The sequence below is a fragment of the Grampus griseus genome (assembly GCF_964374135.1).
Source record: "Grampus griseus genome assembly, chromosome: 4".
Taxonomy (NCBI): domain Eukaryota; kingdom Metazoa; phylum Chordata; class Mammalia; order Artiodactyla; family Delphinidae; genus Grampus; species Grampus griseus.
In genome coordinates this window covers 58228199-58245758 of record NC_138997.1, presented here as the reverse complement: position 1 = coordinate 58245758, position 17560 = coordinate 58228199, and the positions used below count along the sequence as shown (strand labels likewise).

Sequence of the window (17560 nt, the reverse complement as noted above, 5' to 3'; positions counted from 1 at the left end):
TGATCTTGTAAAAGTGGCCTTTTGTATTAGACATCCTATCCATCCAAGCAGTGCACCCTCATCCGGTCACCAGACTTAGATGCTCTAGGGGTACCTGTATTTGGGCTGCCTGTGTCCTCTTGTTGTGGTAGATTGATTACTATGAGCCATTAGCTCTGCTGAAAGTACTCTCCACTGGCCTTTAAGGCCATTGTTTTGGGGGCATGGCTTCCTGGTGCTGGAGCCCTGGTCTGGGGAGCCTAACCAGGAGTTAGGACTATGCACTCCTTGGGGACAGTCTTTGCTAATTTGCTCCCTTGGTGCTATGAGTCTTGACTATACCACTTCTTCTTCCCCCCTATCTGTCTCACTGTGCTAAGAGGTAAGCTGGGGTATTCGTCTTCTCCCATCTTGGCTACAACTTCTTCATATCCTCTTATAAACTTTTTATTTTTGAAAAGCCTTTAGTAATCTCCCTAGGTTCATTTCTCATTTTAAAATTATTTGCATCTACTTTTTTTCTTTTTCTCTTTGGCAGTTTAGCTAAAAGTTTGATAATTTTGCTGACCTTTTCAAAGAACCAGGTTTAGGTATTATTGATTTTCTCTTGTTTTTTTTTTGTTTGTTTGTTTGTTTTGTTTATCTCTGCTCTAACTCCATTTTTTTTCCTTCTGCTATATTTTGGTTTAGTTTGCCTTCTTTTTATAGTTCTTTAAAGTATAATATTAGTATATTGATTTTTAGATCTTTCTTCTTATTTAATGTAGGCACTTGCACCTATAAATTCCTCTCTGAGTCCTGCTTCTCCACATCTATTGATTTGGACTGTTGTGTTTTCATTCATCAAAAAAAAAAAATTTTCTGGGGGCTTCCCTGGTGGCGCAGTGGTTGAGAGTCCGCCTGTCGATGCAGGGGACACAGGTTCGTGCCCCGGTCCGGGAGGATCCCACATGCCGCGGAGCGGCTGGGCCCATGAGCCATGGCTGCTGAGCCTGCGTGTCCGGAGCCTGTGCTCCACAACGGGAGAGGCCACAACAGTGAGAGGGCTGCGTACTGCCAAAAAAAAATTTCCAATTACTTTTCTTTCCAGATTTTTTAAAAGTTTATATTTTACAATACTTTTACATTTACAGAAAAATTGCAGAATTTCCATAAACCCCACATCCAATTTCTGCTATTACTAGCATCTAACATTAGTATGGTACACTTGATTTTTTTTAAGGTTTTTTTTTTTATTCTTGAATTTTATTTATTTATTTTATACAGCAGTTTCTTATTAGTTATCTATTTTATACATATTAGTGTATATATGTCAATCCTAATCTCCCAATTCATCCTACCACCCCTTGCCCCCATGTCCATACATTTGTTCTCTACATCTGTGTCTCTATTTATGCCTTGCAAACTGAATCATCTTTACCATTTTTCTAGCTTCCACATATATGCATTAATATACGATATTTGTTTTTCTCTTTCTGACTTACCTCACTTTGTATGACAGTCTCGAGGTCCATCCATGTACCTACATATGACCCAATTTCATTCCTTTTTATGGCTGAGTAATATTCCACTGTATATATGTACCACATCTTCTTTATCCATTCATCTGTCAGTGGGCATTTAGGTTGCTTCCATGACCTGGTTATTGTAAATAGTGTTGCAATGAACTTTGGAGTGCATGTGTCTTCTTTTTTTTTTTTTTTTTTGCAGTACGCGGGCCTCTCACTGTTGTGGCCTCTCCCGTTGCGGAGCACGGGCTCCGGACGCACAGGCTCAGCAGCCATGGCTCACGGGCCCAGCCGCTCCGCGGCATGTGGGATCTTCCCGGACCGGGGCACGAACCCACGTCCCCTGCATCGAGGCGGACTCTCAACCACTGCACCACCAGGGAAGCCCGCATGTGTCTTTTTGAATTATGGTTTTCTCTGGGTATATGCCCAGTAGTGGGATTGCTGGGTCATATGGTAGTTCTCTTTTTAGTTTTTCAAGGAACCTCCATACTGTTCTCCATAGTGGCTGTATCAATTTACATTCCCACTAACAGTGCAAGAGGGTCCCCTTTTCTCCACACCCTCTCCAGCATTTGTTGTTTGCAGATTTTCTGATGATGCCCATTCTAACTGGTGTGAGGTGATACCTCATTGTAGTTTTGATTTGTATTTCTCTAATAATTAGTGATGTTGAGCAGCTTTTCATGTGCTTCTTGGCCATCTGTATGTCTTCTTTGGAGAAATGTCTATTTAGGTCTTCTGCCCATTTTTGGATTGGGTTGTTTGGTTTTTTTGTTACTGAGCTACATGAGCTGTTTATGTATTTTGGAGATTAATCCTTTGTCTGTTGATTCATTTGCAAATATTTTCTCCCATTCTGAGTGTTGTCTTTTCATCTTGTTCATAGTTTCCTTCGCTGTGCAAAAGCTTTCAAGTTTCATTAGGTCCAAATGTATTGTTTCATTTGTTTATTTCTGTTTTTATTTCCATTGCTCTAGGAGGTGTGTCAAAAAAGATCTTGCTGTGATTTATGTCAAGGAACATTCTTCCTACGTTTTCCTTTAAGAGTTTTATAGTGTCCGGTCTTACATTTAGGTCTTTAATCCATTTTGAGTTTATTTTTGTGTATGGTGTTAGGGAGTGTTCTAATTTCATTCTTTTACAAGTAGCTGTCCAGTTTTCCCAGCACTGCTTATTGAAGAGACTATCTTATATACATTGTATAACCTTGCCTCCTTTGTCATAGATTAGTTGACCATAGGTGCGTGGGTTTATCTCTGGGCTTTCTATCCTGTTCCATTGATCTATATTTCTGTTTTTGTGCCAGCAACATACTCTCTTGATTACTATAGCTTTGTAGTATAGTCTGAAGTCAGGGAGTCTGATTCCTCCAGCTCCAGTTTTTCCCTCAAGATTGTTTTGGCTATTCAGGGTTTTGTGTCTCCATACAAATTTTCAGATTTTTGTTCTAGTTCTGTAAAAAAATACCATTGGTAATTTGTTAGGGATTGCATTGACTCTGTAGATTGCTTTGGGTAGTATAGTCATTTTCACAATATTGATTCTTCCAATCCAATAACATGCTATATCTCTCCATTTCTTTTTGTTATCTTTGATTTCTTTCAACAGTGTCTTATAGTTTTCTGAGTACAAGTCTTTTACCTCCTTAGGTAGATTTATTCCTAGGTATTTTATTCTTTTTGTTGCAATGGTGAATGAGATTGTTTCCATAATTTCTTTTTCTGATCTTTCATTGTTAGTGTATAGGAATGCAAGAGATTTCTGTGCATTAATTTTGTATCCTGCTACTTTACCAAATTCATTGATTAGCTCTAGCAGTTTTCTGGTGGCATCTTTAGGATTTTCTATGTATATTATCATGTCATCTGCAAACAGTGACAGTTTACTTCTTCTTTTCCAATTTGGATTCATTTTATTTCTTTTTCTTCTCTGACTGACATGGCTAGGACTTCCAAAACTATGTTGAAAATAAGTGGCTAGAGTAGACATCCTTGTCTTGTTCCTGATCTTAGAGGAAATACTTTCAGTTTTTCACCATTGAGAATGTTGTTTGCTGTGGGTTTGTCATATATGGCCTTTATTATGTTGAGGTAGGTTCCCTCTAGGCCCACTTTCTGGAGAGTTTTTATCATAAATGGGTGTTGAATTTTGTCAGAAGCTTTTTCTGCATCTATTGAGATGATCATAAGGTTTTTATTCTTCAATTTGTTAATATGGTGTATCACATTGATTGATTTGCATATATTAAAGAATCCTTGCATATAACTTCCACTTGATCATAGTGTATGATCCTTTTAATGTGTTGTGGGATTCTGTTTTCTAGTACTTTGTTGAGGATTTTTGCATCTATATTTATCAATGATATTAGTATTTAATTTCTTTTTTTTTTTTTGGAGGATCTTTGCCTGGTTTTGGTATCAGGGTGATGGTGGCCTCATAGAATGAGTTTGGGAGTGTTCCTTCCTCTGCAGTTGTTTGGAAGAGCTTGAGAAGGATGGGTGTTAGCTCTTCTCTAAATATTTGATAGAATTCACCTGTGAAGACATCTGGTCCTGGACTTTTGTTTGTTGGAAGATTTTTATTCACAGTTTCAATTTCATTACTTGTGATAGGTCTGTTCATATTTTCTATTTCTTCCTGGTTCAGCCTTGGAAGTTTACACCTTTCTAAGGATTTGTCCGTTTCTTCCAAGGTTTCCCTTTTATTGACATAGAGTTCCTTGTAGTAGTCTCTTATTATGCTTTGTATTTCTGTGGTGTCCATTGTGACTTCTCCTTTTTCATTTCTAATTTTATTGATTTGAGTCCTCTCCCTCTCTTTCTTGGTGAGTCTGGTTAAAGGTTTATCAATTTTGTTTATCTTCTCAAGGAACCAGCTTTTAGTTTTATTGATCTTTGCTATTGTTTCCTTTGTTTCTATTTCATTTATTTCTGATCTGAACTTTATGATTTCTTTCCTTCTACAAACTTTGAGTTTTGTTTGTTCTTTCTCTAGTTCCTTTAGGTGTAAGGTTAGATTGTTTGAGATTTTTCTTGTTTCTTGAGGTAGGATTGTTTTGCTATAAACTTCCCTCTTAGAACTGCTTTTGCTGCATCCTTAGGTTTTGGATCATTGTATTTTCGTTGTCATTTGTCTCTAGGTATTTTTTGATTTCCTCTTTGATTTCTTCAGTAATCTCTTGGTTATTTAGTAACATATTGTTTAGCCACCATGCGTTTTTTTTTTTTTTACATTTTTTCCCTGTAATTTATCTCTAATCTCATTGCATTGTGATCAGAAAAGATACTTGATGATTTCAATTTTCTTAAATTTACTGAGGCTTGATTTGTCACCTAAGATGTCATCTTTCCTGGTGAAAGTTCTGTGTGCACTTGAGAAGAAAGTGTAATATGCCGTTTTTGGATGGAATGTCTTATAAATATCAATTTAATCCATCTGGTCTTTTGTGTCATTTAAAGTTTTTGTTTCCTTATTAATTTTCTGTCTGGATGATCTGTCCATTGGTTTAAGTGAGGTGTTAAAATCCCCCACTATTATTGTGTTACTGATGATTTCCTCTTTTATAGCTGTTAGCATTTGCCTTATGTACTGAGGTGCTCCTATTTTGGGTGCATATATATTTGTAATTGCTTTATCTTCTTCTTGGATTGATCCTTTGGTCATTATGTAGTGCCCTTCCTTATCTCTTGTAACATTCTTTATTTTAAAATCTATTTTATCTGATGTGAGAATTACTACTACAGCTTTCTTTTGATTTCCATTTGCATGGAATATCTTTTCCATTCCCTCACTTTCAGTCTGTGTGTGTCCCTAGGTCTGAAGTGGGTCTCTTGTAGACAGCATATATATGGGTCTTGTTTTTGTAACCATTCAGCGAGCCTGTGTCTTTTGGTTGGAACATTTAATCCATTCACGTTTAAGGTAATTATCGATAGGTATGTTCCTATGACTATTTTCTTAATTGTTTTGGGTTTGTTTTTGTAGGTCCTTTTCTTCTCTTTTGTTTCCCACTTAGAGAAGTTCCTTTAGCATTTGTTGTAGAGCTGGTTTGGTGGTGCTGAATTCTCTTAGCTTTTGCTTGTCTGTAAAGCTTTTGATATTTCTATCGAACATGAATGAGATCCTTGCTGTGTAGAGTAATCTTGGTTGTAGGTTCTTCCCTTTCATTGCTTTAAATATATCATACCACTCCCTTCTGGCTTGCTGAGTTTCTGGTGAGAAATCAGCTGTTAACCTTATGGGAGTTCCCTTGTATGGTATTTGTCACTTTTCCCTTGTTGCTTTTAATAATTTTTGTCAATTTGATTACTATGTGCCTCATTGTGTTTCTCCTTGGGTTTATCCTGTCTGGGACTCTCTGTGCTTCCTGGACTTTGGTGGCTATTTCCTTTCCCAAATTATGGAAGTTTTTGACTATGAACTTTTCAAATATTTTCCTGGGTGCTTTCTTTCTCTCTTCTCCTTCTGGAACCCCTATAATGTGAATGTTGGTACATTTAACGTTGTCCCAGAGGTCTCTTAGGCTGTCTTCACTTATTTTCATTCTTTTTTCTTTATTCTGTTCCACGGCAGTGATTTCTACCATTCTGTCTTCAAGGTCAGTTATCCGTTCTTCTGCCTCAGTTATTCTACTATTGATTCCTTCTAGTGTATTTTTCATTTTAGTTATTGCTTTGTTCATCTCTGTTTGTTTCTTCTTTAATTCTTCTAATTTTTTGTTAAACATTTCTTGCATCATCTTGATATTTGCTTCCATTCTTTTTCTGAGGTCCAGGATCATCTTCACTATCATTATTCTGCATTCTTTTTCTGGAAGGTTGCCTATCTCCGCTTCATTTAGTTTTTTTTTCTGGGGTTTTATTTTGTTCCTTCATCTGGTGTATAGTCTTCTGCCTTTTCATTTTGTCTGTCTTTCTGTGAATGTGGTTTTCATTCCACAGGCTACAGGACTGTAGTCTTCTTGCTTCTGCTGTCTGCTTTCTGATGGATGAGGCTGTCTAAGTGGTTTGTGCACGCTTCCTGATGGGAGGGACTGGTGGTGGGTAGAGCTGGGTGTTGCTCTGGAGAGCAGAGCTCAGTAAAACTTTAATCCATTTGTCTCCTGATGCATGGGGCTGAGTTCCCTCCCTGTTAGTTGTTTGGCCTGAGGCGTCTGAGGACTGGATCCTACAGGCTCTTTCGTGGGGCTCATGGTGGACTCTGGCAAGGCTCATGCCAAAGAGTACTTCCCAGAACTTCTGCTGCCAGTGTCCTTGTCCCTGTGGTGAACCACTGCCACCTCCCACCTCTGCAGAATACCCTCCAACACTAGCAGTTAGGTCTGCTTCAGTCTCCTGTGGAGTCACTGCTCCTTCTCCCTGGGTCCTGATGTGCACAGTACTTTGTGTGTGTCCTCCAAGAGTGGAGTCTCTGTTTCCCCCAGTCCTGTCAAAGTCCTGCAATAAAATCCCACTAGACTTTACAGTCTGATTCTCTGGGAATTTCTCCTCCCACTGCTGGACCCCCAGGTTGGGAAGCCTGACATGGGGATCAGTACCTTCACTCCAGTGGGTGGACTTCTGTGGTGTAATTGTTCTCCATGTATCTTTTTTGGTGAGTTCCAGTGTCTTCCTGTTGATGATTGTTTGTTTTGATTCCGGTGCTCTTCCAAGAGGGAGTGAGCACACATCCTTCTACTCCGCCATCTTGAACAATCTCTTTCCAATTACTCTTGTGACTTATTCTTTGACCAATTATTTGTTAACTTCAATAGCATGAAAAAAACTGTGCTCTTATATAGACCCATCTATCTCTTTCTTTATTGATGTGATAAATTACATATTTATACATTGTGCTCCTAATTACATAAATTAATAATTTCATTTTATGAATTTTTATTTTAAATCATTGAGAAAATTTTTTAAAAATTGGGGTTACAACACTACTGGCTTTTTAAAATTGCCTTTACTGCAATTTTACCTTACTGCTGACCTTTATTTCTTCATATGGTTTTACCTACTGTCCAGCAGCATTTTATTTCAATTAGAAAGACTCCATTTGCATTTTTACAAGGAAAGTCTACTGTTAATTATGTCCCTCAGCTTTTGTTTTTCTTGGAATATTTTAATTTCTACTTCATTTTTGAAGGATATTTTGCCTGATATAGCATTCTTGGTTAACAATTTGTCTTTGAGGACTTTGAATTTATCAATCTACTGCCTTTTGGCCTCCAAAGTTTCTGATGAGATATTGGCTAGTCACCATAGTCAAGATACCTTTTAGGTGATGAATTCCTTCTCTCTTGCTGCTTTCAAGATTCACTCATTATCTTTGGCTTTTAACAACCTGGTTATAATATGTCCTAGTTTAGGTCTCTTTGAGTTTATCCTACTTGGTGTTCACTAAACTTCTTGGTTTTGTAGATTTATGTATTTCATTAAATTGGGCTATTTTAGGCCATTATTTCTTTAAATATCCTTTCTGCCCATTTCTCTCTTTCTGGGGCTTCCACGATGTGTATGCTCATTCACTGGATGATGTCCCAGAAGTTTGTTAAGCTTTGTTCATTTTTCTTCATTTGTTTTTCTTTCTGTTCCCCCAACTTGATAAATATCAATTATTCGTTCCTCAAGTTTATTTATAATTTTGCCTGTTCATTTCTGGTTTTGAACTCCTGAGGTGAGCTTTTCATTTCAGTTATTGTAATTTTCATCTCCAGGATTTCTTTTTGGCCCTTTCTTTAGTAATTTATTTTTCATTATCAATATTTCATTTTGTTCCTACATCATTTTTTTCTCTTTATCATTGTCTCCCTTTAGTTTTTAGTGCATCTTTACGGCAGTGGTTTTAAAGGCTTTTTCTAGCAGCCACAAAATCCAGACTTCCTCAGGAATAGTTTCTCTCAATTTATTTTTTTCCTATGATTGAGCCATATTTTTGTCTATCTTCTTATGCCTTGTGATATTTGTTGAGAGCTGTACATTTGATTTTTATAATGCTCTAACTCCAGAAATCAGAATTGACCCTTTGTTAGAGTTTGAATTTTTTTTTTTTTTCGGATTGTTGAAGTATTTCTCTTTACCAGAAACCAGCCTGAGTTTAAAGTTTTAGGTCTTCTCAGTTCTTTTATAAGCCAGTATCTTTCCCTGGACATGCACATAGCTTTCCAAATTCCACTATGTGAGGTTGTTTTTAATGACCTAATTCAATGTCTTGCTCCCTAATGGACAAAAAAGGAAAAAAAGAAAAAAATAGTGCTGATCCTTTAAAACTCCTGGATATTGTTTCTGCTTATGAAGGTTGAAACAACTCTCACCAACTTCTGTGCCTACACCTCAAGGATCAGAGGCAGTAATCAGCAAACAGAATGCAGAACCCCAATATCTGGAAAATAAGGTCTTTTTTGCCCACAGTGGCTCCACCAATTTACACCAGAAATATAGGCATTTTGCCTGACATGTGGTTGAGTGATGGAGGCTTTGAAGTTGCTTTTAGTCTAAAGGGGTGAAATTTACTAAATTAACCACAGTTCCTAGTCAAGCTGTCCCCTGTGAGTTGTAAGTGCTCAGACAGGCCCCAGAGTTCCAATATAGTTACTTCCTACAGCTTTGGCTAGCACAATTATTTTTTTGGTAGAGAGACAAACAAAATTTGTGCTTCCTATTCTACCCTGCTTTCACCCATAAGCATTGCATTTTAATGCAATTGAAAACTCAATAATTTTCAATAATTTTATGAAAATGCTTTTTGGATTAAATATTTAAATGGGTACTACTTACACAAAATAATTTTAAAGTAACTTCATTATGAATACAAAAATTATTATGATGATTTGTAACTTAAAATTACATTTAATTCTCTATTTTAACTAAAGGTAAGGAGAAAAGGGTGTCCCTGGCAGTTTAAAAGCAACATCACTCAGTTATAATCTAGAATGGTATCAATAAATAATTGTAATTTATAGGAACATCATAGAGTGAACTGCATAAATCTTTTACTGTATTATTATAGTTTTTAACTGTTTAAATAGAAGAATCACTATTTAGGAGTATTTCAGGAATCTAAGCTGTCAGTTCCGGGCTCAAACAGGGCCTGGTCCACGTCCATTAATTAAAAGGAAATAGAGTCCCAAGGCATTCTGTAAATCAAAGCTATATTTTTGAATATCTATTCCCTTATTCTCCATCATGGTAGCTGCAATTTGTGTGTATGCCTCAGATTAAAAAAACAATAAGCACAACAAAACAAGGTTAGATTACATGGAAGCCTTAAAATGTAGATACAAAGCCGACTGAAAATTTGACAGTAGTGAATGATTGTTTTAGCTTATTATTTAAAGAAAATTTTGCAATATGTTTTCCTGTTAGTAATGCCAGGTTTAAAACAAGACAGCAATCAAATATCCTGTTTTAACGGTTAGTACCTTTTTTTTTACAGTTCAGTTAAATTGACACTAACATTGCCAATAAAATTTCTGGCATTTTTAAGCATGCTTTTAAGGAGATCTTCATGGAATTTAAAATAGCTGTCCCTGAAAAAATAAGATTATCTGACCTTCTGAGGAATCTGGGCAAGGGCTGATGCAATCACATTAGACTTTTCTTCTGTGAGGTTTTTGATCATTGACCCCAGAGTAAACACTACAACTGCAACTTTTTTTTTTTTAAACATCTTTATTGGAGTATAATTGCTTTACAATGGTGTGTTAGTTTCTGCTTTATAACAAAGTGAATCAGTTACACATATACATATGTCCCCATATCTCTTCCCTTTTGCATCTGCCTCCCTCCCACCTTCCCTATCCCACACATCTAGGTGGTCACAAAGCACCGAGCTGATCTCCCTGTGCTATGCGGCTGCTTCCCACTAGCTATCTATTTTACGTTTGGTAGTATATATGTGTTCACGCTACTCTCTCACTTTGTCCCAGTTTACCCTTCCCCCTCCCCATATCCTCAAGTCCATTCTCTAGTAGGTCAGTGTCTTTATTCCCATCTTGCCCCTCGTTCTTCATGACCTTTTTTTTTTTGATTCCGTATGTATGTGTTAGCATACGGTATTTGTTTTTCTCTTTCTGACTTACTTCACTCTGTATGACAGAATCTAGATCCATCCACCTCACTACAAATAACTCAATTTCGTTTCTTTTTATGGCTGAATAATATTCCATTGTATATATGTGCCACATCTTCTTTATCCATTCATCTGTTGATGGACACTTAGGTTGCTTCCATGTCCTGGCTATTGTAAATAGAGCTGCAATGAACATTTTGGTACATTACTCTTTTTGAATTATGGTTTTCTCAGGGTATATGCCCAGGAGTGGGATTGCTGGATCGTATGGTAGTTCTATTTTTAGTTTTTTAAGGAAGCTCCATACTATTCTCCATAGTGGCTGTATCAATTTACATTCCCACCAACAGTGCAAGAGGGTTCCCTTTTCTCCACACCCTCTCCAACATTTATTTTTTGTAGATTTTTTGATGATGGCCATTCTGACCGGTGTGAGATGATATCTCATTGTAGTTTTGATTTGCATTTCTCTAATGATTAGTGATGTTGAGCATTCTTTCATGTGCTTCTTGGCCATCTGTATGTCTTTTTTGGAGAAATGTCTATTTAAGTCTTCTGCCCATTTTTGGATTGGGTTGTTTGTTTTTTTGATATTGAGCTGCATGTGCTGCTTGTAAATTTCAGAGATTAATTCTTTGTCAGTTGCTTCATTTGCAAATATTTTCTCCCATTCTGAGGGTTGTCTTTTCATATTGTTTATGGTTTATTTGCTGTGCAAAAGCTTTGACGTTTCATTAGGTCCTGTTTGTTTATTTTTGTTTTTATTTCCACTTCTCTAGGTGGTGGGTCAAAAAGGAACTTGCTGTGATTTATGTCATAGAGTGTTCTGTCTATGTTTTCCTCTAAGAGTTTGATAGTGTCTGGCCTTACATTTAGGTCTTTAATCCATTTTGAGTTTATTTTTGTGCATTGTGTTAGGGAGTGTTCTAATTTCATTCTTTTACATATAGCTGTCCAGTTTTCCCAGCACCACTTATTGAAGAGGCTGTCTTTTCTCCCCTGTATATTCTTGCCTCCTTTATCAAAGATAAGGTGACCATATGTGTGTGGGTTTATCTCTGGGCTTTCTATCCTGTTCCATTGATATATATTTCTGTTTTTGTGCCAGTACTATATTGTCTTGATTACTGTAGCTTTGTAGTATAATCTGAAGCCAGGTAGCCTGATTCCTCCAGCTCCGTTTTTCTTTCTCAAGATTGCTTTGGCTGTTCAGAGTCTTTTGTGTTTTCAAACAAATTGTGAAATTTTTTGTTCTAGTTCTCTGAAGAATGCCAGTGGTAGCTTGATAGGGATTGCATTAAATCTGTAGATTGTTTTGGGTAGTAGGGTCATTTTCACAATGTTGATTCTTCCAATCCAAGAACATGGTGTGTCTCTCCATCTATTTGTATCATCTTTAATTTCTTTCATCAGTGTCTTATAATTTTCAGCATACAGGTCTTTTGTCTCCTTAGGTAGGTTTATTCCTAGATATTTTATTCTTTTTGTTGCAATAGTAAATGGAAGTGTTTTCTTAATTTCACTTTCAGATTTTTCATCAGTGTATAGGAATGCCAGAGATTTCTGTGCATTAATTTTGTATCCTGCTACTTTACCAAATTCATTGATTAGCTCTAGTAGTTTTCTGGTAGCATCTTTAGGATTCTCTATGTATAGTATCATGTCATCTGCAAACAGTGACAGCTTTACTTCTTTTCCAATTTGGAGTCCTTTTATTTCTTTTTCTTCTCTGGTTGCTGTGGCTAAAACTTCCAAAACTATGCACAACTCCATTTTTTCCAGAGCTTTGCACAAACTCTTCTAATTCCTGTGAGGGAAACAGTCTTTGTTATATGAAAGTTGATAGTATCAAGAATAAGTCATACACTTTTCTCAAGGTGTCAGAATTATTAGAACATTTCTGTTTTTCATATGTTAACCATTTCAGTATACAAAATATGACCTGAAATCACTGGTTATTAGACAAATTAAAAATGACTTAAATTGGATGTTCCCTTCAACATGATAGAGCGGTGTGTGTGTGTGTGTGTGTGTGTGTGTGTGTGTGTTTACAAATTATTGACTACATGTTATCTCCTGCCATGTGCAGAGTTCTTTACATGTATCCTTTAACATAGATATATGAGAATTCTAAGAGATATGTATACATTTGCAAATGAGAAAGCTGTCTCAGTAAGGTTGAGTAAATTGTCCAAGTCTACACAGCAGTAGCTGGCAGAGCCAAATTTCTAAGTTAAGCTTGTTGATTGTAAAGCCAATGACTATATTCAGTACTCTCTATTGCCTTCCAAAACCCTCTCCACAATGTTCCAAATGAAGAACATTTGATTCCTGCTTTAAGTTAAATAGTTCTGGTGCTTCACTTTATATTTAGTTTTGGATGCTAATAAGATTATCATTCATTTTTCTGCTGAATCGCAGTCAGTATAATGACATAAGTTTGGTATATTTACTTTATCCTGTTTTCTAAATTTCAGTTTTCTTTTACTTTGGTTACATTTTCTCTTTGTATAAGCTTCCATAACCACATTTAGAAATGAGGTAGCCACATAAATTCCTGACTAGATAAGACATGCAGAAAGAACTATAATGAATACTCTGAGGCTGACAGTAATATAATAGAAATATATGACTTTCCATTAAAAATAAAAATATCATATTTAATCATGCTGAAGTAAAAATGATCCTTTCATCCTATGTTTAACTACTAACAAAACTAAAACTAAGTCAACTAAATAAGAGAAGGAAAAAAATGTATGAGTCTTGAAAGGGAAAGACAGGGAAGAGATTTATATTAAGGAATTGACTCACATGATTATGGAATTTGGAAAGTTTAATCTGCAGAATAGGCCATGAGTCTGGAGACTTAGAGAAGAGCCATTGCTCTAGTTCAAGTCTGAAGTCTGTCTACTGGCAGAATTCTTTTTTGCTTGGGAGCATTCAGTCTTTTGTTCTATTCAGGTCTTCAACTAATTGGGTGAGGCTCACCCACATAATAGAGAGCAATTTGTTTGCTCAAGGTCCACATATTTAAATGTTAATGTCATCCAAAAATACCCTCACAGAAACTTCTAGAATGATGTTTGGCTAAATAGCTGGGTGCCTGGCCCAGGCAAGTTGACACATAAAATTAAACATCACACTATATTTTACATGGATTGACTTAATATGTAAAGCTATCAATCTCTTTAAATTTCTTTTCATTTATGACATTTTTCTTGATAAATTGGCACATTTTAAAATTTATATAAAAATTACATTTTCATCAATAATGAATGAACTTTGAAAAAGCAAAGGAAATACTGGAGACTACTTCATCAGATAATAATGCAGAATACAAAATGAAGGCTACTGAATTGCTAACAGACTAAGTGAACCATAGAATAATGTAGTTAGGACAGAAAGAGAGGCATAAGTAGGTGATAGTCCCGTTTATGCTAAAAATGGTATCACAATTCACTGGGACAATCAGTGAGAAAAATTCATACTGTGTGGATTGTTTATCAGGTAGTGGTATAACAATACATTCATTATTCAGACAAAACAGGGAGGTGAATGTTTACCTCCTAGCATGTATTAATAGAAAAATCTGAATGCATTAAATATATCATGTTAAACTATAATATTATACATTTAAAAATAAAATATAAGAGAATATCTCTTTAACCTCAGAAAAGATACAAATATTTTAAATGAGACTTTGAAAAGTACAAATCATTAGGTATTAAAGGATGGATTTGATTACATCAAATTTGGCAGTTTACATTTAGAAAAGGAAATTAGAGGTAATATTAACAAATATATGAAGCCATAGGAGAAGATATTTGCAATGGCTGGATCAAAGATTAATACCTAAATATTCTGTGCTATGGAAAGAATTTGTATTTCTTGCAAAAATGTTAGAATATCCAAAATAATGTACTAAGTATATGATTTTCAAAGAGGGAAAATAAGAATAATAAGTTTCTGAAAAGATGTTCAGCTTTGCTATTACAGAGAATACAAATAAAATTCAGCAATGTAATATCACTTTACCTCTTTGAAACTGACAAATAGAATAGTATCAAGGTGTAGATAAAATGTGGAAGATGTGACCACCTATGCACTCCTGATGAAACAACACATTTGTAGAGATATTCAGTGAAATTAAATGTACAACACAATTAAATATGCCAATAACCCATGATACTATAATTTAATCCCACTATTGGATATAGATCTCAAATATATGCCTAGCTTTGCAAATTTTCCTCCTAATATTCTCCGTTGTAGGATGGAGATGGGGACACCTAATTATCCTTTGTGAGGAATAAATAAAATGTGATAAATACATAAACCAAAACTCTGCAACTCTCACAATGAATTAAATGGATTTACAAATAGAAACTTGGATATATTTGAAAAAAATCATAGAGTAATAAGAAAAAGTGAATTATAGTATAAAACAATTTATGTAATTATAAAACTCAAATCAATACTATATATAGTTTGAAGATCCACAGTATCTGTGTAAATTGAAGTGAGACGATAAATATTAAATGCATTTGACTGGGTGCCTACTGGTTGTGGGGTAATGAAAAAAAAGAAGATAAAGAAAAAAATGTAAGAAAATAAATCAAAAGAGATGTCAGCTATGGGCTGATTATCATATGGAATGAATTGCGAGAATGATTAATACATTCTGAGGCTCTGAAATTAAAAAAAGAAAACCCCAAATTCCATAATTCCACAAACTTACATTTTGGCATTCAAAATCAAATTGACATCTTTTTCATGTTGTAATGGAATCTGAATACATGTATCATATTGAAAATTCTATAATAGATCATGTGACAAATAGTGCTACTGACACAAACATTATTGAGTAATAATCTATTTTGAAGTGATAATTTTAAGGTTTAGATTGTGATTCAATGTCAGTTTGAGATAAGTAGTTCTTGTCCTGTGTGGATAAATATTATTGTTGGAATTAGGCTGGTGATAAAAGCATATGAGATTGTTGTTTTACATAGGATGGATATATATTACTTTTGTAAATACTTGAGTTTATAATTGTAAATGTTATTATAATTGGAATTGTTAATATGAATAGTGTGACTAGTGTGAAGGAGGTAAATAAGTTTATTACTTTTATTTGGAGGGAAATTTTTCACTCCTCTCTCCAACCTTTTCCTACATCTTCCTTACAGGGAAAAGATGAAAGTCTGAGTCTTACTGCAGATCCCTAGTTGGGTCACATTCCTTAGAGGATTGTTGTGCTGAGTGTTATAAGAACACACATACATGATTAACTGTGACTCTCCCTCTACTTCTTCTGTAGATGGGGCTAAAAATTTAAGAAGAAAAGACCCTGTTCCAAAGATGGGTCTTCAATACTGCTTTTTCCTTTTAATGTTTACATTGATCTGATTAATTTGACATAGCTGCCTGACATTGATAAGATTTTGGCTCAAGGGTAGAAGCAGCTGTGTACACTTTGAGTTTAACCAAATGATCCAGGCTAAATAACCAGAGAGCTCTGCATAAGGATTAAGGCACAAATGTAGTTAACAAAGGGCTCGCACTTATATATCATCTGTCACTGTACATACTCTAACTCAGAAACAGAACACAAATGTGGTTATTGTTTGTGGAAATGTTCAAGCTTTACACTTTCTCCCATCATATTCCTTTCTATTAGAGCCTCACACCTCACGATTACTTTACTTGTCACTCTCTTTATGTGTTAATTTGCACATTCACATCGACTCGTATTTGTATGTAAACGTAGATACAGTGTACTTTAGTATCTGCTTTTTTTTTTTAAAAGATTTATTTATTTAATTTTATTTTTGGCTGCATTAGGTCTTAGTGGCAGCACGTGGGATCTTCACTGAGGCATGCAGGATCTTTCCTTGCAGTGCGCGTGCTCTTCGTTGGGGCATGCGGACTTCTCTGTAGTCATGGTGTGCAGGTTTTCTTTCTCTAGTTGTGGCACGTGGGCTCCAGAGTGCGTGGGCTCTGTAGTTTGCGGCACGGCAGGCTCTCTAGTTGAGGCGCGCAGGTCAGTAGTTGTGGTGCGCAGGTTTAGTTGCCCTGCGGCATGTGGGATCTTAGTTCCCTGACCAGGATTAAACCCGCGTCCCCTGCACCATTAAGGCGGATTCTTTACCACTGGACCACGAGGGAGGTCCCTAGTATCTGCTTTTTATAGTTAGGGATACCATTGAAAATCTTCTGGAAATATTCTAATACCAAAATTAATCATGTGAATTATTCAAACAATTAAATGTTATGAAAATACTTGCTATATTAAAGAACCCCCTTACAGCTGTCATAAACTTAGGAATCATTTTTTTTCATGAGTGTGAGAGCATGTCATTATTGAACTGCAGAGATGTTATTGTGCTTTTGTAGTGTCCCCAGGGCCCTAGTGTTCTCTGATGGGTGGAGACAGGGGAAATAAGATCCATTGGAAATACTTCAAAGCTCTTACACTTTCTGGACATCCTTAAAGTTCATACAAAAGAAATCAGTTAGATCCTTGGTGACATATAGCTGGTAAAATAAATAAATGCACAAATTCACACAAACACACATTATATATACATGTATGTGTGTTACTGGGTCAATAATAAGGCAATAGGAGAATTCTGAATATTTTTGAATTATTAAATATAGCAAATATACTTATAAGTAAGTCTCACACTATCCCAACAGGGCATAGACCTTTTATCAAAAATTATGAAATAAAATAAAAAAGGCTCAGAATATTTAAGTGATTACTTTCTGAGCAGAAACAATGGCTTAGAACAAAGTAGAATGGATATCCAATATCATTTAACTTGTCAAAATATTAATGTATATATTCATATAACAGGATAAAGTAAAAATTTCTGTTACATGATTTAAAAATTCCCCCAAATTCTCAACCTCTTCAATGAGTATTCCATATATTTCCTGACCTTACCTGAAACTCAGGTCTTGCCCTATAATCCTTTAAGTATGCTCAATCATTCTACCCTACCTACATCAAACAG

At 35.6% G+C, this 17560-nt stretch overlaps 1 pseudogene across 1 annotated transcript in view; it reads right to left on the bottom strand.

Moving 5' to 3' along the window:
• Positions 1-17560, bottom strand: part of LOC309821624 (UDP-glucuronosyltransferase 2C1-like) — a 36764-nt pseudogene that overhangs the window by 12020 nt on the left and 7184 nt on the right. Inside the window, exons 3-4 of the transcript in view lie at positions 12307-12348; positions 10023-10112 (exon numbers count right to left, since the gene is read on the bottom strand). The product of the transcript in view is annotated as a UDP-glucuronosyltransferase 2C1-like (transcript). The remainder of the gene's footprint in view (positions 1-10022; positions 10113-12306; positions 12349-17560) is intronic.